This window comes from Callithrix jacchus, chromosome 17 (assembly GCF_049354715.1).
Source record: "Callithrix jacchus isolate 240 chromosome 17, calJac240_pri, whole genome shotgun sequence".
NCBI lineage: Eukaryota > Metazoa > Chordata > Mammalia > Primates > Cebidae > Callithrix > Callithrix jacchus.
This window is the reverse complement of record NC_133518.1, coordinates 35,637,784-35,661,233: the sequence shown is the minus strand read 5'-3', so window position 1 is coordinate 35,661,233 and position 23,450 is coordinate 35,637,784. Positions and strand designations below refer to the sequence as shown.

Here is a 23,450-nt window from a genome sequence, read left to right as displayed (position 1 = left end):
ACTATTTGGAGACCAGCAACCAGATTTTCCAGATCTCTTGATGTGTTAATCAAGGTAACCAGGTGCAACTCCTTTCACTACCAGTCTTTTGCTAAAGATGATAGAAATAAAAATACAGGAAGAGCAAAACCTAAAGAGAGGAAGAAGTCCAAATAAAACATTCACTTAGAAGACAGGAATTATATTGATATGGTCTATGCCCAGTTATATTACAGATCAGTTTTTAAAGAACTACATATGTTTTAATGTCTGATGTAACGCATTACAGGTGTTCTCAAAGTTTTACATGGAAGATGAACCAGTGATCTAATATTAAACTTTGAATTTCTCAATTGCTGTTTCAACATGTTGTTGGCACAATTTCAAAATTAGTTATGTGGTTTTTCTTTGTCACCATAGGGATGTCTGCTCTGGGACCCAAAGAGTCAAAATGCCTTAAGCAATCATTGAACTTTATCTTTATTGTTTCAACCTTCACTCACTCACCTTTATCTGAAAAATATTTTGGTAGAGACTGTGAATCCATATCCCACACTCTCTTCCAGCACAACCTATCTGCTCACTGCATGCCCCCCCAATCTTATGACATGACGGGTAATAACTTTTTTTTTATGACTATAAACTTGATCACCTCAAAATCAGCAAGAGGCTTATTTTAGCACAGTCTTATGAGATGTTTCTCTGACAATGATGACACTTCAGGTACAGCCAGGTTGATTAAGGCAAATTTGGGACGTTGTTATAGTCTCCCAGGTGCAATTATCTTTTCTATCAAGTTGCTATTATTTGAATGATAGACTTAGTTTTCAAAAACCATGAAAATATGAGTGACTGAGTATCAGAGTAAATTATTAGAGACATTAAATTTATACCAGTAACATAATACAAATAATATATAATAATAATAATTATCTTTCTGTATTTACAACCAAAGTGTATTTTCCCAGAGAGAGGAAAGGAGAAAGAAAGAAAGAAAGAAAGAAAGAAAGAAAGAAAGAAAGAAAGAAAGAAAGAAAGAAAGAAGAAAGAAAGAAGGAAAGAAAGAAAGAAAGCAGAAAGAGAGAGAGAAAGAAAAGAAAGAAAGAGAAAGAAAGAGAGAAAGAGCGTCTGAGCACAGGGGCTCACACCTGTAATCCCAGCACTTTGGGAGGCTGAAGTGGGCGGATCGCTTGACCTCAGGAGTTCGAGACCAGCCTGGGCAACATGGGTGAAACCCATCTCCACCAAAATACAGAAAATTAGCCAGGCATGGTGGTGTGCGCCTGTAGTTCCAGCTACTTGGAAGGATGAGGGAGGAGGATCACTTGAGCCCAAGAGAGGCTGGAGTAAGCTCAGATCACGCCACTGCACTTCAGCCTGAGTGACGGAGTGAGAACTTGTCTTAAAAAAAAAAAGAACTAATGTGCTTGATTCTGTAACCCACTAAAGTGAGTGTGAGTTTACCATTATTTTTTCCTGTAATCCACTAAAGTGAGTGTGAGTTTACCATTATTTTTTCCTTACTATCCCCACCAAAATTTATGGCAATAATAGCCTTGGATTCAGTAATTCCATTGCTTAGAATGAGTACTAATGAAGCATTCAGGATGCATCTTAAAAATCTTTAAGAATGTTTATCAGCTGGATGCAATGGCTCACGCCTGTAATCCCAGCACTTTGGGAGGATGAGGCAAGTAGATCACAAGGTCAGGAGTTCGAGACCAGCCTGGCCAACATAGTGAAACCTGTCTCTACTAAAAGTAAAATAAATAAATGGAGAGAGAGAGAGAGAGAGAAAGTATGTGGTTATCATCTGCCCAGAATCACTTCCCTTCTTCCGGCCACATCCCTCCCCACTATTACCATGACCACTTCCATTGAGGAACTAATATTTCTCCATTCTAACTCTATGATTCCTGAATGATGAATAATCCAGTACCCTTCTCTGCTGAGCTCACAGGAGGGCAACTGAACAGATACTGACATACACTAAAGTGGGTGGGTGAGGGCAGGTAGCAGGAAGTCCTCTTGTCCCTTTGGAGGTTGCTCATTTGGGATGTGGATGCCCAACCTGTCCAAGGCCATATTCCTGCCAATAAAGAAGGGAATGTGGCCAAGAGGCCGAGAGATGAGGAGTCTAAATGATACTAATGAAGTCCCTGGATCTGGAGCCAACCCTGGCCTCACTTGGTACTTGTACCAGCTAGTGTAAGTTAGACCTCTGTCACTTTCAGCTGGAACAGTCCTGACTAGTCCACCCTCCATCACACAAGCCAGAGACAGGAATCTCTATTCTATGTTGCATTCATGGCCAAACAGCCCAGACTCTGTTCTTCAAGCTCTCCAGGCTGGTAGGTATTACACTGGAGATGGGAGCTACACTTTGGAGTATATAAGATCCAGTTTGCTGCATCCTTCTAAAATAACAGTGCTTATACTAAGGGTAATGAATTGTTATGTTCTATTTCTTACTACACTTGGAAAAATAAATCAAATAAATCATAATCATTCTTAATCTTTTTTTTTTTTTAAGATGGAGTCTCACTCTATCACTCAGGCTGGAGTGTGATGGTGTGATCTCAGCTCACCGCACTCTCTACCTCCTGGGTTCAAGCGATTCTCCTGCCTCAGCCTCCCAAGTAGCTGAGATTACAGGCATGTGCCACCATGTCCAGCTAATTAATTTATTTTTATTTTTATTTTTAGTAAAGATAGGGTTTCACCATATTGGCCTGGTGAACTCCTGGTCTCGAACTCCTGGCTGGTCTCGAACTCCTGACCTCAAGTGTTCCACCCGCCTCAGCCTCCCAAAATGCTGGGATTACAGGCATAAGCCCCATGCCCAGCCCATTCTTCATTGTTATAGAAAGTCCCTTTTCAGGAAAAGTTGGTTGTTAGTAAAATAGACAACTCTGCTTTTTTTCATCTCTGCCTCCTGTGACAGAACTATAGTGACTCAGTTTTTGTTTTTATTTTAATAAAGAAGAAATTAGGACCACATGCAAACAATTATATTCTCATAAGGAAACAAGTTGTTCTATGCACAGCACTAAAAGCCCTGACTCAAACCAAATGTCACCTCCTTAATCATTAATACACCTCCGTGCAGCATCCTGAGTTTACTATTTAAATGCCTACCAAGTCCCTCCCTTCCAAGATGTCTGACACCCAGTTGAGCTCACGGATTAAGGTGACACTCATAAATCATTCTTAGCAATTAATGTGCTACAACCACATAGTAATAACTGCAAGGTAATTGTAACTCATGACAGGGTTTTCCTGCAGGAGCCAGGAAACAAAAACATCGTAGATGGCTTTCTGAATCAAATCAAGGTACAAGGGACCAAATCGTAAATTGGGACAACCATGCATGTGATTTCAGTAGGAAACAATTGTAAATAAGTTAATCCCACTCTGTCAGTCCTCTAGATTCAAGACCAGAGCCTACAAACTAATAACAGAGTCTTGGGAAGGAGTACCAAACACCCAGCAGAAAGTAATGCAACATGCAACAGCAAACCATGTCCGATAAGCATCCTCGGTGCCTCAGGATCACATTCCCTGTGGTTTTTCCCTCCCTTCAAATCCAGTTGAAAACAGTCAATATACAAAACCAAGTTAATAATATCTTGTCTGAGCTAGAATTTAAAGATAATGTTTGTATGCAAGCATATACATACTCTGTAGTATGTAAAAAAAAATTGACCAGAACTGATGTGATATTAAGTATAGAAAAATAATTTTTAGTTTATTTAAGGCTCAGCATGGTGGCTCACACCTATAATCCCAGCACTTTGGGAGGCGGAGGCAGGTGGATCAAGAGGTCAGGAGATTGAGACCATCCTGGCCAACATGGTGAAACCCTGTCTCTACTAAAATACAAAAAATTAGCTGGGTGTGGTGGTGCATGCTCATAGTCGTCCCAGCTACTTGGGAGGCTGAGGCAGGGGAATTGCTTGAACCCGGGAGGCAGAGGTTGCAATCAGCCAAGATCGCACCACTGTGCTCCAGCCAGGTGACAGAAAAAGAATTTTTGTTTAAGTAATTAGCACTGAAAATCTCAAAGCAGGGTAAGCGTTTTTAATTAGAGATAAAATTCTACTCTTCTTTTTCCAAGCTCCAAGGGAAGATACCAGAGGTATTTTCCCATGAGGACTACAAAAGAGCATCAGTTGGAAAACCGCCCATATTGGATGTGTAGAAACACAGGGTGATGAAATACATACAGCATATGGGTGCATCTAAGAATAGTATCAAAAACAAGGTGTTGCCCAGCCTTGGCACACAGTTAACAGGTAATTGACAACCTACTCTGTCCTGAGGCCACCAAGCAGCTGCTTGGCCAATACTTTATTTATGCCCTGCCCTCTCTTAATTCACACTAGTGTAATATCCTGCCCATTGTGCCACTCCCCAGCTCCTCTCCAAAGCAAAGAAATCTTAGGCAAGGTAAGCTACAAGCTAACAAAAAACATGAAATGAGACATGGGAGGTATCTTAGGGACCTAGGGTCATCAGAGTTAGGAAAGAAAAATGCAAGATGCCCAGTTAAATATGAATTCCAGATAAATAATACATAATTTGTTTAGTAGAAATATGTCCCATGTCATATCTGGGATATACTTAAAACGAAAAAATTACTTACTATTTATTTGAAATTCAAATTTAACTGAATATCTGTATTTTATCCAACAGCCCTTCTTAGGGTAAACATATTCTTAAGGTAAATCCATATTTTATTCCCCTTCTCTCCTGACCACAATCCCAATTTCCTTTGGGAAACATCCACCCCATTTTCAGCCATGTGGGTGTCATGCGGGGCAGTCAACCCTGAATTTATGCTGAGCAATGAAATGTAATGAGCAGAGGAACATGAAATTTTTTGATGGGAAGAAACCATGGTACATTCTCCTAGGAATGGGGAAGCTTGAGAAAAAGGAAGGTATGCCAGCCGCCTTAAATCAGCTCTTCCTGCACCCCTTGGAAATGCCAGAGAAGCCAAGAGGAAAGGAATAGGTGGTGATAGCTGAAGAGTGTGTGCTGTGGCTACAGGAGGTCCCCAAATCAAGCTGGTCAAAATTTGTATCAAACCAAACAGAGGGATCCATGTTGTCCCATGAAATCACAGCAGGGTGCACCCACTGATAAGATTTACAAAGCTCTCTAGGGTGGGTCTCCTTCCCTTCTCCTTATAGTTGTAACCTGTGAGGGTCCTTTTATTTTTAAAGAAAGTTGACATTTTCTAAAAAATTCTAAGGACATTAAAAATGCATTAAGGCAGTTTGGGGCACTTTGTGAGCTGCATGCTTTGCAACAGGGAAACTCAAACAAATACTGCTCTGGGAAACAGTTGCCACTGAAGTCAGATTTTGGTTCTTGGTATTGTTTACTGCTTTGTATGATAGGCTAATTCTTGCCCTAGCAGCATCCTTTTCCATATCATGGAGCACATATGTCCTTGTCCACAGGATAGACTAGGTGGGCTTTTGGAGGTTTGGGAAAATAGTTATCTAGATTAAGTCTAGCTATTTCAGACTTTAGTACCAAGAAGGAGTCTAATCCAATGGTACAAGTCTCACAGATCATTCTTCTTCTTTTTCTTTTCTTTTCTTTTTTCCTTTATTTTAATTATTTATTTATTTTTTTAAAATAGAGATGGGGTTTCACCATCTTGGCCAGGCTGGTCTTCAACTCCTGAGCTCATGATCCACCCATCTCGGCCTCCCAAAGTGCTGGGCCCGGAAAGAACAAACTCTCATGGAGGTGCTGGGGATCAAACCCAGGGCCTCATGCATGCTAAGCATGTGCTCTACCACTGAGCTACACCCCCCCTCTTTTCTTTTCTTTTTAAGACAGGGTCTCCCTCTGTTGCCCAGGCTGGAGTACAGTGGTATGATCACAGGTCACTATAGCGTCAACCTCCTGGGCTCATGTGATCCTTCCACCTCAGGCTCCTGAGTAGCTGGGACCACAGGTACATACCACCCTGCTTGGCTTTAAAAAAAAAATTTTTGTAGAGATGGGTCTCCCTACATTGCCCAGACTAGTCTCGAACTTCTGGTCTCAAGCAATCTTCCCACCTTGGCCTCCCACAGTGATGAGATTACCAGGCGTGAGCCATGCACCCAGCTCGTTCTTCTGTCAGTAATCTCTGCCAAGTATTTGAAGGAAAGGTTAAGAGAAAAAGCATTTTTCCTTAATTGTGCAGCATGAGCTTAAGAGGAAAAAAAGTTATTTCCCAACTCCTACTGGAAAGACCTCAGTATTAAAATAAATACTGTTGTTTATTTTAAAAGTTTCACTCTTTTCTCAACCAAACTAAAATATTTGTCTTTGATCTTACAGAAGAGTCCTTCAGGGTCACAAAAGTACTTATATTTGCATTCTCCACCTATTCATTTAGGATACTTATATACCCTTACAGACAGCTGCCTCAGAGATCACCTAAGAACTAGGTCAGTATTTCCTAGGCTGCGGTTCTTGCTAAGCCAAGCTAACCCCAACCAGAATTTGAGCGTGGCCTGTAAAAGACTTTCCCTCTGGATCCTGTGGCTTCTCCAACCTCACTCCCATGCTTTACCATTTCGAAATCTGAGGAACACAGTCTCTCTCATGTGCTCCAAATACCAGTAACTTGTCATCCAAGTGAAGACCAAAACAAAGCATGAAGATATTCTCTATCACAACTATCATAAATATCTTTTGTTTCAGACACAACTGGCACTAAAGGAGTATTAAAAAAACCCTCTAAGTTTTAAACTGGTGATGACATATATTAAAGGAATAAAACAAAACAAAAAATCCTTTCAAATCAGTCAACCCATCTACTATGGAGTATCTGATCATGAAAGTATATATCAATATGCAAACTGCATACACAAACACATAGGAAAAAACTTGAAGGATATTATTATTATTATTTTGAGACAGAGTCTTGCTCTGTCACCCAGGCTGGGGTGCAGTGACATGATCTTGGCTCACTGCAACCTCCACCTCCTGGGTTCAAGTGATTCTCCTGCCTCAGCCTCCTGAGTAGTTTGGATTACAGGCCTATGCTACCACGTCCGGCTAATTTTTTGTATTTTTAGGAAAGACGGATTTCACCGTGTTAGGATGATCTCAATCTACTGACCTTGTGATCCACCCACCTCAGTCTCCCAAAGTGCTGGGATTACAGGCATGAACCACCACACCCAGCCCAGGATATTATTATTGAGACAGGGTCATGCTTTGTCACCCAGGCTGGAGTGCAGTGGAGCAATCATGGCTCACTGTGGCCTCAACTTCCATGACTCAAGCAATCCTCCCACCTCAGCCTCCCAGTAGCTGGGACCACAGGCACACACCCTGTGCCCAGCTAACTATTTTTATTTTTTGTAGAGATGGGTTCTCGCTATGTTGCCCAGGCTGGTCCCAAACTCCTGGATTCAAGCAATCCTCCTGCCTCAGCTTCCCAAAGTGCTGAGATTACAGGTGTGAGCCACCATAACTTGAAGGATATTAGAATAGTAAAATCTTCAGTGGGGTTTTTCTTCTGTAAAAAATTTCCAATTTCCTATAAATTACTTTTGCAATAAGTAATATTCTAATATTTAAGTGAACCATAATTACAGGAGTGGTAGTCCCAAAATAACTCAAATAAAATTAAAATCTGTCATTTTCCTTTGGCCTCCAGCTCTAGCAATGAATAGGCAGAGATAAAAGAAAAACAGCAACTTCTCTCAGATCAGTAGACAAAGACAAAAATCTGGACTGTTTCCACTCTCCTAGCTGGCCACCTCATAGATAGGATATGCCTGTATCTGGAGACAGATAATCAGAATTTTTTCTTGCCTTTCCTGCAGACCAGCTCAGTCCTGCTCGGCTCACTGTACTTTCCAGGCAGAAATAGTCTTGTTACTTCATGTGAGGCCCCAGTCACTTGCTTAAGCCCTTTTGCACTTATTGGGTAGGCAAACAAGAGTCTGCATATAAATCAGGGCACGTTAGCACTAGGATCAATAGGAAGCAGAGCCACAATGCCTAAGGTAATGAGAATGGCTAATAACTCAGATGACTAAATCCTCCTTTTCCAGGGTCATTGTGTAGACCAAGGGTACCTGCAGTCACGCCAGGAATGACGTCCATTCTTACCTCACCCATCTGTTTTTGCACAATTTGCATTTAGATGTAGCAAACTAAATTTCCTTTACTCATTCCCTCTTTGTTTTTAAGCTTTACTTAATTCTGACCAGGTTCACAATCTAATGATGGAAAGAACAGACTTAATGGACAAAAGGGGATGTCAGTCTCCCCGAAAAAATATTCTTATGTTGAGATCTCCCACACAAAATGTGGTCAGTATGTCAGCCTGGAAATGTTGACCTTTTCACAGTTGCTGTTAATAGGTCAAGCTAGTGGGAGGAATGCCAGGCCAGAACTGTCCCCACTCACTTTGGGTCAGGGTAGAGAAAGGGGAATAAAGATTCACGTAATCCCCACATTCAAATTTCTCAACCTCCTACCATTATCATGGGGGCAGAAGCTAAGTTTAGATGAGAAAAATGACTTACTTTCCATTTTCTCAAAAGATCCATTATTATAAGAGTCGTTTATTTCTAAAATGTCCTTACTTTAAAACAATTTTTTAAATTATTACTCTAGGTGTAGAGAGAGGCCTTGCCTAAAATCCAAAATTGTCAGGTTCCTTGATTCTTTTTTTTTTTTTTTGAGACTGAGTTTCGCTCTTGTTACCCAGGCTGGAGTGCAATGGCATGATCTCGGCTCACCGCAACCTCCGCCTCCTGGGTTCAGGCAATTCTCCTGCCTCAGCCTCCTGAGTAGCTGGGATTACAGGCACGCGCCACCATGCCCAGCTAATTTTTTTGTATCTTTAGTAGAGACGGGGTTTCATCATCTTGACCAGGATGGTCTCGATCTCTTGATCTCTTGATCCACCCGCCTCAGCCTCCCAAAGAGCTGGGATTACAGGCTTGAGCCACGGTGCCCGGCAGGTTCCTTGATTCTTAATGACATTAGCAAAATCAGTTGTGAATACCACTCTCCAAGGAAAGTTTGGATCAAATTAACACTTCAATCTCTCATTCACCCAGTTACCAAAAAAGGCATTTCAGTCTTTACATACAAACCCCAAATATAAGATTCAACGGATGTTTAATAACCATAAGCAAGCTCAGAGTCAACATCTACGCTCTGGCATAACAAATTTCAGGCAAAGCTTACCCAAAAAAAGCAATGCATCCTCCTTGCCTATCCCACAAAGAATAGAATACACTCCCATTGTATCAACCCGGAGAGGGAAAAAAGTCTCACACCCCTACAGTCATTCTTCTCAAATGACTTGATTGGGTAGTGACTGGAGCGCAAATCCAGACCCAAGATCAAGAAAGGCCATTAACACACACAAAGGGAGACATGAATTATCTCAAGAAGAGAAAGTATTTCCTCCCCGGGCACTACAACTAGGGTGGTGATCCTGGGCTCCATGCTTGGTAGGAAAGAGCTGTGAGGCATGACACCTCAACAAAATTGAGAACTTTAGGCATTTTTTATTTATTTATTTTGAGACAGGATCTTACTCTGTCACCTGGGCTGGAGTACAGTGGCTCACTGCAGCCTCGACTTCTCAGGCTGAAATTATCCTCCCACCTTTGTTCCCCCGAGTAGCTAGGACTACAGGTGTTCCACCACTATGAACAGCTAATTTTTTGTATTTTTTGTAGAGATGGAATCTCACTATGTTGCCCAGGTTGGTCTCAAACTTCTGGGTTCAAGTGATCTGCCTGGGTTCAGCCTCCCAAAGCACTGGGATTATAGGCATAAGAGCACTTTAAAAATATATAATTTTTACATTTTATTTGTTTGTTTTCTTATTTTGAGACAGAGTCTTGCTCTGTCGCCAGGCTGGAGTGCAGTGGTGCAATCTTGGCTCACTGCAACCTCCACCTCAAATGCTCCTCCTGCCTCAGCCTCCTGAGTAGCTGGGACTGCAGGTGCAGGCCACCACTACTGGCTAATTTTTTGTATTTTTAGTAAAGACTGGGTTTCACCATGTTGGCCAGGATGGTTTCAATCTCTTAACCTCGTGAGCCACTAGACCCAGCCAAAAATAGTTTTTACTTTTTAAAATTTATTTACTTATTTATTTTTATAGCCACGAGGTCCCTCTGCATTGGTTGAGTTGCCCCAGGCCCATGTAGTTTCTAGCATAGCTCTGACTATAAGGGAACAGGCAGGGTGAATCCCACTTTACTAAGGAGGAAATGTGCTTCCTGAAGTTATGTAAGCTCATTAAGTGGCAGATCCACGATTCAAACCAGTCTGTCTGATTACAAAGTTCACGAGTACTCCCTATGACTGCTCTCTGACATTGATGACCAAGCATCCAACCTGTCCATCCACACAGCACAAACAAAACCATTAAGCCCAGATCCCTACCTTTAAAGCAGTAGAAGGAAACTGCTGTTGGCAACTGTCGAAACCACTAAAGGAAGATCAATTTCTCCTCAAAAATAGATGTAATTTTCCAAAAGATGGAGACAACCCAAAAGTCTGCCAACAAATGAATGGATAAACAAAAGGTAGTATATCCATAGAATGCAATATTATTAAGCCATAAAAACAATGAAGTTCTGATGTATGCTACAACATAGAGGAGGCTTGAATATGCCAAGTGCAAGAAGTCAGTCATAAAAGACCACACATCATATGATTCAATTTACACAAAATTTCCAGAGTAAACAAAGCTACAGAGACATAAAGTAAATGAGTAATTTTCTTAAAACTGGTGAAGATGAGAATGTAGAGGAGAGGGGGATGGCTAATAGGTGTCTAGTTAGTTGGGGATTCTCTTTTTGGTGATAAAAATGTTCTAAACCTGACTGTAATGATAGTTGTACATACCTGAATACATTAAAAACTATTGAATTATACACTTTACATGAGTGAATTATATGCTGTGTAAATTATATATCAACGAAGCCGGGCGTGGTGGCACGTGCCTGTAGTCCCAGCTACTCAGAGGCTGAGATGGGAAGATCACATGAGCCCAGGAGTTCTGGGCTGTAGTGCACTATGCCAATTGGGTGTCGGCACTAAGTTTGGCATCAACATGGTGACCTCCCAGGAGCGAGGGAACACCAGGTTGCCTAAGGAGGGTTGAATCAGCTCAGGTCGGAAACAGAGCAGGTCAAAACTCTTGTGCTGACCAGTAGTAGGATTGCACCTGTGAATAGCCACTGCACTCTAGCCTGGGACACATGGAGAGAACCTATCTCTAAAAAAAAAATTATATATCAACGAAGCTGTCAAAAAATAAGTGTGGCCAGGCACAGTGGCTCGTGCCTGTAATTTCAGCACTTTGGAAGGCAGAGGTGGGAAAACAGCTTGAGGCCAGGAGTTCAAGACCAGCCTGGGCAACATAGGAAGACCCCATTTCTACAAAAATAAAATAAACCAGTCAGGCATGGTGACCCACATCTGTAGTCCTAGCTACTAGGGAGGCTGAGGTGGGAGGATCTCTTGAACCCAAGAGTTTGAGGATACAGTGAGCTATGATTGTGCCAATGCACTCCACTCTGGGTGACAGAGTGAGGCCTTGTCTCTAAAAAATAAAATATGTAAATGTGGCCAGGTGCAGTGGCTCATGCCTGTAATCCCAGTACTTTGGGAGGCTGAGGTAGGCAGATCATGAGGTCAGGAGTTCAAGACCAGCCTGGCCAACATGGTGAAACCCCAGCTCTACTAAAAATACAAAAAATAGCTAGGCATAGTAGTGTGTACATGTAATCCCAGCTATTCAGAAGGCTGAGGCAGGAGGATTGCTTGAACTGGGACCCAGGAGCCAGAGACTGCAGTAAGCCAAGATCGTGCCACTGCACTCCAGCGACAGAGTGAGACTCCATCTCAAAAAAAATATATATATATATATAACGTATATATATATATACACACACACACACACACAAACATAAGTTAATTGTTTAAGCAAATTAAAAGGAAACTTGGCCATTATCTCTTTTAAGTTCTTCATTTAATGGTGAGGAAACCAAGTAACTAGCCCAATATTAGGCCAATGTCCTAATGTGTTCTACCTACTAATCCTGCTACTCAACAACGTCCTTTGGGACCCAGCTCAGTGCTAGGTATAATGACAGACCCCCAAAGAGTTTAAACCTAATCGGGCTTTTTCAAGCCAGGAACAGTGAAACCCAACAGCCTGTAGACTGGATTCAGGGGCAGAGCAGACACTAAGAGCTGTGTAGTCGGGCAGGAGGTGAGGCCTAGAAGGACATCCAGGGCAGAATGAACTGATGGAGGGCCAGGGAAGAGGTGAGAGCGCTCCAGGAAAGGGGTACGAGAACTGCCAGGAACCATGTCAGCACATGGGTTGGCAAGGGAAGTGAGGCTGGACGAGCAGGGCAGCATTATCAGATTCTAGAGGTTTGGAAACCAGACAGGAGATCAGCCCTAACAGGATAGGACACCAAGGAGAGTTCCGTAGCAGGAAAAGGGTGATGAGAGCCATCATGAAGGAAAATTAGCCTGGCTGTGGTGTGCAAGGGACTGAAGTCAGAGGCTAGTGTGCTGCAGTCTACAAATAAATGATCGCAACACACACTAGGGTGGAGGTACCAGGAATGGAGAAGGAGGAAGGAAAGATGAGAGCTCCAGAAAGGGAAAAATAACAAAGACCCAGCCACATCAAGACCTGTGAGAAGGAAAACGAGAGCCAGGGTGGCTCTGGGCCCAGATTGTCCAGGTTTAAGTCCTCACTAGTGTGTGGCTTTGGTCAAGTTACTTAAATGCTCTGTATATCAGTTTTCTGGGCAAAGTAGGGATAAAAATAGTGTTTCTGCCGGGCGTGGTGGCTCACGCCTGTAATCCCAGCACTTTGGGAGGCCGAGGTGGGTGGATCACGAGGTCAAGAGATTGAGACCATTCAGTCAACAAGGTGAAACCCTGTCTCTACTAAAAATACAAAAAAAAAAATTAGCTGGGCATGGTGGCACGCGCCTATAATCCCAGCTACTCAGGAGGCTGAGGCAGGAGAATTGCCTGAACCCAGGAGGCGGAGGTTGCGGTGAGCCAAGATCGCGCCATTGCACTCCAGCCTGGGTAACAAGAGCGAAACTCCCGTCTCAAAAAAAAAAAATAGTGTTTCTGTGAGGGCTGTTGACATAATTAAATGTGAACAGTGTAAGAACAATGCCTGGCACAAAGTAAGTGCTATGTACATGTTTGTTAAATAAATATATGTAAGTGCATATCAAGATGTCTGTAACCCAGCTTCTAAAGATAATAGCAATAAAGAAAAGCCTCATTATCTCCACCAAAGTTTCCATTTTCACTCATTTTCCCCCATTCATGCATCCTAAGGGTCTGAGAAGAATAAGACATGTTCCCTGTCCTTGAGGATAGGCTTTCCAGGAGAAATAGCTCAGAAGACAAAACAATGCCTATTTCCTACCAAGGTTCATGCACAATAAATGGTTGAATAATATGCTTGGTGAGGATCCCAAAGAAGCAAGTGAAAGACCCTGGACCTGACAGGCTGCTGTTGTGCAAGTCCACCTCGCCTGCAGAGCTCCTGTTTGCAAGGCAGCCAGTGACCCAAGGCCATGCTCAGCTGGCATTTGCCCTTTCACATGGCTCTGCTTTCCAAGCACTGCCTCAGCCCCAACAACTACTGAGCCTCTTCACTTCCCTGATTCTCAGTAGCACACCCTCCAGACCTGGGCATGGTATATCCTTACCATGTCTGTCACCTCACAACTTAAATCAAAGACTCTGAGGCCAAACCTTGAACTGATGATGCTAGCCAAAAAGCTCTGAGCAGGGATGGAAGACTAAAGAGGAGAGGAGGAATCCCTGCCTTTCTTTCATGGCAGGAAGAAACACATTCTGTGATCTTGACCACAGAGCCCTGCATAATAGAAATCAGTAGAACAGAGCGCTGCTCTACCCTCTTCTTAATGTGGTTGTGTTAATGTCCCCTGTCTCCTGGCTAGCTCACAGGAATGCTGGGGATACAGTACTCTAGGTCCCCATATTTGAAAGAAGTTTAAATTATACAAATGCACTTATTTTTAGTAATTGGACTTGTTTGATCTATTATTTGATAATTACTAAAAATTTCCTTCAAAGTGATGAAAAACTCAAATGAAGCTAGAATTTAATTTATATGGGCCAGGCACGGTGGCTCACGCCTGCAATCCCAGCACTTTGAGAGACCAAGGCAGATGGATCACCTAAGGTCAGGAGTTTGAGATCAGCCTGGCCAGCCTGGTAAAACATCATCTCTTAAAAATAATAATAATAATAATAATTTAATTTATACTAAGTCTTTCAGATGAAGTCTAAATAACATTACAGTCCCATTACCATGAAAATGGGTAAGTAAACTGGGTATAGCCATGAAATTGAACAATGTGTTAAGGTAGATCTCTAGCTACTGTTACAGAAAAAAAATGCTTTAAAGTGGCAGAGAAAAAGGAAGTTAAGGTATAATATATTAGAAGAAAGAAGAAGAAGAAGAGGAGGAGGAGGAGGAGGAGGAATAAGAAGATGACTATCCTGCATATGTCTGAAGGATAGTCCCTGAACTGAGAAAGGAGCTCTCCCTCTGGGGAGATGAGCAGGATTAGGGATAGAGGGTCAAGAAAGACGACCACTTTAGCTGGATTTCTTAAAATAAGAATGCATTTATTTATAACGTGTGCAGTTTTTTGTTTTGTTTTTTTTTTTTTGAGACGGAGTTTCGCTCTCCTTACTCAGGCTGGAATGCAATGGCGCGATCTTGGCTCACCACAACCTCTGCCTCCTGGGTTCAGGCAATTCTCCTGCCTCAGCCTCCTGAGTAGCTGGGATTACAGGCACGTGCCACCATACCCAGCTAATTTTTTGTATTTTTAGTAGAGACAGGGTTTCACCATGTTGACCAAGATGGTCTCGATCTCTTGACCTGGTGATCCACCCGCCTCGGCCTCCCAAAGTGCTGGGATTACAGGCGTGAGCCACGGCACCCGGCCTACTTTTTTAACATAAAAAAAATAAGCAATGTTGAATTTAAATATATGACCACCTATGAGTAAAGTAAACCTGGTTTATAATTTTAAATTCTTCTTCACTTTATTCTGGTCAAAAGGGGATTCATTTTCCCACTTTTCTGAGACCTGAAAAAATGATAACCTTGTTAAATCTTGGGTCTGTGTGACCTTAAGGGACAAGTAAAGAATAAAAGAGCCCAAGTTACATTTTTAAATGAAGATATTAACAATGAATATGTAATTTAGAATGTGATGTTCCTAGAAGAATGAACTTTCCTGGATTAATGTGGCTAAACTTCCTTTGAAGTCTGTGGATGACGATGGTGACACCACTGAAAATGAACTTGAGGCTGTGTTTAAATACTTGCTACTAACTAGCTTTTCTGACATCTCTGTACTCGCTACTGACACAGTCAATCCACTTAATTAGTTTTGTTGATATCTCTAATTCCCCTATTTACTTTGTATCCTGAAAAGTCCTTTGAAACCCCAACAGCCTACTCTACCTCTCCAACTCCACTGGGAAAAGTTACAATCTTAGGATCATTTGAAAGGCGAGGAGGGAGTGGTAAATTTCCACCATCATGTGGAACATGGAAATAATCTGGGAATAGATGAATATATTGAATTAATACCAGGAACTTTGCCTTTTCTGGATCATCATTGCTTTTGCTTGAAAAAGTGATTTTTTTTTTTTTTAGAATTTATAGTCAGGCTAAGAATTGAATATAAAGAATAGAGTATATTCTAAAGTGAAACATATGTATCCACTATGCTAAGCACAGTACCAGTATGTGGCATACAGTATGTGCTCAATAAATATGTATTGGCTTATTACACAGGAAAGAGTCATCAGAAGATCTAAATAATGGATAAATTTTAAAAATAATTATTTCTATTTCTTTCAGCAAAAGTTAAATATATCCCTACTATGCATGCCATGCTTTGGGCCAGGCATTAGAATAGTATTACACACAAAAAAAATTAACCGGGCATAGTGGTGCATGACTGTAGTCCCAGCTACTCAAGAGGCTGAGGCAGGAGATTTGCTTGAACCCAGGGGCAAAGGTTGCAATGAGCTGAGATCACACCACTGCATTCCAGCCCAGGTGACATAGCAAGACTCTGTCTCAAAAATAAAAACAAAATAAAAATAAAAAAGAGAAGTATTATGCATGGCAGGTAAGATTTGGCTCTTGTCACTAGGAGTTTATAGCATAAAGAATAAAAATAAAGGACAAGTATTATCACGACAAATGATCAAAGATTGTCTATTATTTCTAAACTCAATTTCACATCAAACTTGCTATACTATTACATCTAATCTAAAAGCAGCCATTTCTGCCTCTGACCACCCAGTCACATTTTGATTATTTCAACAGCATGTTCAGTGTTAACATTAATCTCAACAAATATTCCCTAGTACCAATATGTGCTAGACATGAAGAACGATGCAACACCAGTTCCATATTCTAAAAATTAGCAAATTGGGGAAATGAAATAAACCCATTCATTTACAAACAAACCTTACAGGACACTTTGATGGGCAGTAGAAAAGACTTAGTGTCAAATTTCCCTGACAGATCAAATTATTATGGGGATCTAGAGTAGGAGTCTTCTAGTTGGTTGGTGCAATAAGGCATTAGAGGTGTGATGGGGTTGGCTAAGTCTTACAGACCAAACATGGAGATGGGAGGACATTCTAGGCAAGTGAGAAATGACACACTCCTCCTAATCGAAAGTCCAAAGATGAGCCACTCTGTATGAAATATGCAGTGGCAGCCAGGCGCAGTGACTCATGTCTGTAATCCCAGCACTTTGGGAGGCCGAGGCAGGTGGATCACCTGAGGTCAAGAGTTCGAGACTAGCCTGACCAACTTGGTGAAACCCCATCTCTACTAAATACAAAAAAATTAGCCAGGCGTGGTGGTATATGCCTGTAGTCACAGCTCCTTGGGAGGCTGAGGCAGCAGAATCGCTTGAACCCAAGAGGTGGAAGTTGCAGTGAGCCAAGATTATACCATTCACTCCAGTATGGGCAATAAGAGCAAAACTCCGTCTCAAAAAAAAAAAAAAATTACAGTGGCCATGTACATAAAAGGAGAGAAAACCAGAGAAAGAAGCACTTTAATCATTAATGGAGCTTCCTTCAGGTCTGTTTATTAACATATTTCCAAAAAAAATCACTGCTGTATGTACAAATATGCCTTAAGATAAAGGTGAGCAACTGGAAAGAGATACAAGCTCCAAAGCACAGTATACCTCCCTGACATTTGTTTTTAGAGTTCATGTAAAGGGCAATGGCATAATACTAGTATAATTCACATAATGCTGGCTCTGGGCTTTGGACTTTTAACCAAATGTTAAAAATGACTCCTTTTCTCTTGTCTCTGCGTGTGCTTCTCTGACTCTCTTGGTCTATTTCCCTTCTCTCTTTCTTTAGTTTTCTCTCTCCATCCTTCTTAGTGTAAGTTAAAAAAAAATCAATGCCACAAGCTATGTTTAAATTCAGCCCACATGACATTTCCTTTGCATTTAATTGCTTCCATACAATTTATATCCTCTAGTCACGCTAGACCCCAGAGTATTAAACATGCTCTTTTACAAAGAAGCTCTTGTCCTATAATAACCTTCATAATCAAAGTTCAGGAATTATGGGTAAGGCTCAACCAGCTGATAGGGAAACAAACAGGTTTTTAAATTCATCCAAAGGAGGCTTTAGGCAGGAAGCAAATCAAAGCCGTCACTCTACCACCAGGCTTGAGAGCAAAAACACTGCAGAGACTAGCTCAAATGAGAGATCTTGGCATCTTTGCACATCCAGCAAGTCTGATGCCAGATACTTTCTCTTTAGACTGCTGTGAAGAACCACTAAACAATGCCACTTAAAAACACATGGTTATATTCTCTCTGCTTTCAGGTCAGCCCATTCCAAAGAGGTCTAGTGGTGGTTTACAAAGACTGCTCTTAAAATGCCTTTAAATGAATAAATCATTCTTCTTTGTTATTTAAAATAGACTAAGACTAAAGTTATATTTAAAAAAATAAATACAGGATCTCATTCTGTTGCCCAGACCAGAGTACAGTGGTATAGTCATAGTTCACTGCAGCCTTGAACTCCTAGGCTGAAGCGATCCTCGCTGCCTTAGCCTCCCAAGTAGCTGGGACTGTAGTAGTGTGCACCGCCATACTCTGATAATTTTTAAAACCGTTTTTTATAAAGATGGCATTTTGCTATGTTGCCCAGGCTGGTCTCAAACTCCTGGCTTCAAGCCATTCTCCTGCCTCCACCTCCCAAAGTTCTGAGATTACAAGTATGAGCCACCACAATCTAGTTGCCTCTTTTATCTTCCTATAGACAGCTCGGACAACATGTCTGGTCTTCTTTCATACAAACAGACAGCTACAGACATCTCAAGGTCTCTTAGAAACTCATATTTCTGGGCACTTTTACAACTTATCCCGTTATCTTCTCCACTTCTCAAGAAATCACCTCCCTAAAAATTCACCTTTGAAAAAGTACAGAAGTCAGCTGGGCACAGTGGCTCATGACTGTAATCCCAGCACTGTGGGAGGCCGAGGCAGGTGGATCACAAGGTCAGGAGATTGAGACCAGCCTGGCCAACATAATGAAACCCCACTTCTACTAAAAATACAAAAAAAAGCTGGGCATGGTGATGTGAGCCTGTAGTCCCTGCTACTCGGGAGGCTAAGGTAGGAGAATCACTTGAACCTGGGAAGTGGAGGTTGCAGTGAGCCAAGATCGCACCACTGCACTCAAGTCTGGTGACAGAGCGAGACTCTTCTCAAAAAAATAAAAAGATAAAGTACAGAAGTCATACAACCACACACAAGGGCACTAACGTGACTTCTTGGATTGCCCAAATTCACATGGCCCACTTTTAACAAGAATTGTGCCTACTTGCAGGGCACGGTGGCTCACGCCTATAATCCTAGCACTTTGGGAGGCTGAGGTGGTGGATCACCTGAGGTCAGGAGTTCAAAACCAGCCTGGCCATCATGGTGAAACTCCATCTTTAAAAAAAAAAAAAATAAGAATTGTTTTTTATAAATTACCAGTCTTGGGTATGTCCACACAGCAATGTGAGAATGACCTAACACAATCTTCAACTTACAGATTACACCACAAATGGCACTCCTCTCCACCCTAAACTGTGCAAGCTACAGGACTGCACAACTTTGTTCTTTATCCTCTGTAAAGAATTGTGCCTACTTTTCTTACAAAATCCCTCTAAGCAACATTTCGGGTCTTCCCCAGTGTATTCAGATAAATGCTTCTCTACCAGTGTCAACAATTTTAAGAAACAACAATATTTAATTTTATGCAATCTCTCCTGCTCAAAACCCATCCAGATCAAGAGCAAAACAATTTTAACTATTTATCAGATCCAGACAGTTGCATCTTAAAGAACTTATTGAAGGCCAGGGGCGGTGGCTCACGCCTATAATCCCAGCCGAGGTCAAGAGATCGAGACCATCCTGGTCAACAAGGTGAAACCCCGTCTCTACTAAAAATACAAAAATTAGCTGGGCATGTTGGTGCACGCCTGTAGTCCCAGCTACTCGGGAGGCTGAGGCAGGAGAATTGCTTGAACCCAGAAGGCGGAGGTTGCAGTGAGCCGAGATCGTGCCACTGCACTCCAGTCAGGGTAACAACAGCGAAACTCCATCTCAAAAAAAAAAAAAAAAAAAGAACTTACTGAAAGCTTCCATGGCTTACATCTTTGATGGTTTTCATAAACCAATGCTTTTGTCTATAGATAGAGGTTAGAACCAATATAGTTTGGTTTTGGTTTTGTTTTCTTCAAGACAGTTTCGCTCTGTCCCCAGGCTGGAGTGCAGTGTTGCAGTCTTGTCTCACTGCAGCCTCCGCTTCTCGAGTTCAGGTGATTTTCCTGCCTCAGCCTCCTGAATAGAACGGATAACAAGAGTGTGCCACCATGCCCAGCTAATTTTTGTATTTTTAGTAGAGACAGGGTTTCACCATGTTGGCCAGGCTGGTCTCAAACTCCTGGCCTCAAGTAATCCACCCGCCTTGACCTCCCAAAGTGCTGGTATTACAGGCATGAGCCACCATACCCAGAAAGAATCAATACAGTTTGGATCAGAGATATCACGCTAGTCTTAGAAACTGACAGATAATAAATATATTGTTTATAGCCAATAAATTACTTAGTCTATCATAATAAAAAAAAATCCTAAGCTATCACTAAAACATGATGTCATTTCTGCTTGCTTTATTTTTTATTTACTATACAGATGTATTGTTTATTGCAATAGCCTAGATCTGGATATATTCAGAGCCGTGATTATTTTATGTATCAAATCACTGGTAAATCAAAGAAAAATCAAATTATTTAAACATTCATTTAGGAGCTCATATTTATATTTTGGAAATGAAACCTCATATTTTAATGGCATTTGGTATTATTTATTATGCAAGGTCCTTTTATCTTGTTCCACAATATAACTTTTTGTTTTACCCTTGGCAGACTTTACTGTCACCGTACAAAACAGACATTGTTTTAAAAATCCATTTGTAATAAGTGTCAGTAAATATGATCTTTCACTTCAGCTGAAGCTACTCCATGGCATCAGTTTACAACTCCACACTCACTTGGAAGTTTATAATGCTTGTTTTCAGCACTCTCAAACCTAGACTCCATACGATATGTACCAGCCATCAAGATGTTTACCAGTCCTCAGAAGGGCCTTTCAAGAACTCTTAAAACGTAATTTGTTACTGACGCTTTGCTTAAAGGACAATGCACTTTAATTAGCCACACCACTGGCCCTTTATTCACACACATGAGGTAAGTGGACATTCCAATGCATGTGCAACTGGGAAATTTGAGTCCTTTAATGGTTTTCAACAATTAACTAGGGCTGGCCAATTATTAGGTTAAACGAAAAGCAGTATGGCAAAATTTGACTCACTTCACTGTGGCTAATAATTAAAAAAGGCTGTGCTGGTCCATCCCTCACTCTACTCACCTGCCAAAGTTTCAGGCAAAGCCTCAACAATTGAGATCTAACCTTTAAAATCGTTTCTTTAATGTTGACACTCCAAATTGTCCATAATGACACTATACTCTGCTCCTACTGTTAATAATCACCAACTACTTAATAGTTACTAAAAAGTTAGCAACAGACTAACACAAAGAACAATGGCTCCACTGTGTACCGTATGGATTACAGCTCTTGGACCTTTGCTTGAGAACACAGCTTTACAAAGCCTAAAGCACAGCCCCTATCATCTTCATACTTCAGATGCAGACATGCAGGATCAATAACTCAAGTTTAACTCTTCTTAGACGATAGATAGGATAGCTAAACTTTTTTTAAAAGCCTAGGTAAAAAAGAGATGTTTTAGACATACCCTTGGTTACAGCTTAACTTTTAAGTAGCTGATCCTTTCTCCATTCCTGCCTTCCTCCCTTCAAGTTTTTCTACAATATAGCTTTATGGTTGGATTTTATGATAAAATGCACGAATACCCAAATATAATTTGGATGATATAATTTTGTAAGAGAAATCGATATTTGCCAAAAGTTCCATATGTCTAGGCTTGTATTTCATAGTGTACCTAAAACAAAGACCCAAAAAGTGGGGATGATTGCACTAGAGAATGCACTTGCAGAAAACCTAAGTAATTTTATGAGCAGCACTCAAGTTTACTGCTTCTTTTATGATTCTTAATCCCACCTACTAAATTCACGTCTTTCCAAATCCCAAATCTATAACAAGGCCACCAGGTGCTCCCAAATTAGCAAAATGCAGAATAGCCTTTTAACTACAATACAAGCTTTAACTACAAAATGCAGCCAAACACAAACCAGTTTGATATCATTAAACATGTTTTATTTATCTTATATTGTGAAAGGGCAAACTGGCCTGGCAAACTCACCTGCATTAGTCTGAGTCCCCTTTGCCAGGTATCAAAATCAGTTCCGGTGAATGGAGAAACAAAGATAGGAAAGATAAACATTTATCTGAAACTACAGTTACACAATATTGGGAACCATAAATTTTCAACTGATACTCTCCAAACATAATCTGCTATTTTTATGGCTGTAATTTAGTTATGACATGTCCCAGCAATAACAGTCCTGTGCGCTACAAATTGTGACTAAGATTTTTACCACAGCTAGGATTGGAGACTGTAATTTTCCTCACAGCATGTGATGATGATATCAATTAGAGACATGTTTTTCCCAAGTCTTATAACTTATCTCAGTTAGTTATAAAACACTGATTTCAGACCCCATTTTAATAGGAAGGACATTTAATTAAATAAGCAAATATATGGTATACAGCAATAAGGTGAGAGAAACTATAGGCTATATGGGAACTTGTGGGACTATGTGGGAGTATATTCTCCTCTTATCTAATTGAGATCTTTATTTTCTTCATTGTTCTCTCTCTCAAAATTAAATTGTGTAGGGCCAGGCATGATGGTCTCATGCCCATAATCCCAGCACTTTGGGAGGCCGAGGTGGGCAGATCATGAGGTCAGGAATTCGAGACCAGCCTGACCAATGTTGTGAAACCCATTTCTACTAAAAAATACAAAAATTAGCCCGGTGTGGTGGCACGCTCCTGTAATCCCAGCTACTCGAGGCTGAGGCAGAAGAATCGCTTGAACCCAGAAGGTGGAAGTTGCAGTGAGCCGAGATCACACCACTGCACTCCAGCCTGGGCAACAGAGCAAGACTCTGTCTCAAAAAAAAAAAAAAAAAAACCTAAATTATCTAAATCATCATATAAATTAGTACCTCAGGCCCTGTTCAGACCTATCCCAAGAAAGAAAGTGTCCTCTGTGGAAAAGTCAATCACTGGTCATTTTTCAGTCCTTATTTTCCTTGACTTCTGAGAAACATGCCACAGAGCTAACCATTCTTCCTTCTTGAAAGACTTTCTTCCCTGGCTTCCATGCACCACTCTCTGGATTTCCTCCTACCTCTCTTTCTCTTCTCTCTCCATCTCTTTACAGGGTCCATCAGGACTTGTCTTTTCTTCTCACTCTATCTGTAACCTCTCTAAGAAATCTCAATCACACCAGAATTTGAATAATTATACACCTTTCCCTATGCCTCATTTACCTCCCTTGAGTATCTTAAAGTCACTTCAAACTCAACATGTTAAATAATTTCTCCACCTCTTCCAAGCCACCCAGTACTGCTTGCTACAATTAGAGGCACCACCAGCCCTGACATTATACAGCCAGCAATCTGCAAATCTTCCTTTCTCTACCTGCTTTACTCACCACCTTTAACTAATCCATCACCAAATCCTGTCAAATGTACCTCCTAATATCCCTTGAATTATTCAAATAATTTCACTTCTTTCCATTTCCAGAATGGCAACTTTTCAGCAATTAAATCACTCATATGAGTACCTTCA

General features: G+C 41.2%; 1 protein-coding gene and 1 non-coding gene across 10 annotated transcripts in view; both read right to left on the bottom strand.

Moving 5' to 3' along the window:
* WWTR1 (WW domain containing transcription regulator 1) overlaps positions 1 to 23,450 on the bottom strand; it is a 256,364-nt gene that overhangs the window by 116,600 nt on the left and 116,314 nt on the right. The gene's annotated exons all lie outside the window — the stretch shown is intronic.
* TRNAA-AGC (transfer RNA alanine (anticodon AGC)) lies at positions 5,738 to 5,809 on the bottom strand. The gene has a single exon. It is a non-coding gene; the product is annotated as a tRNA-Ala (tRNA).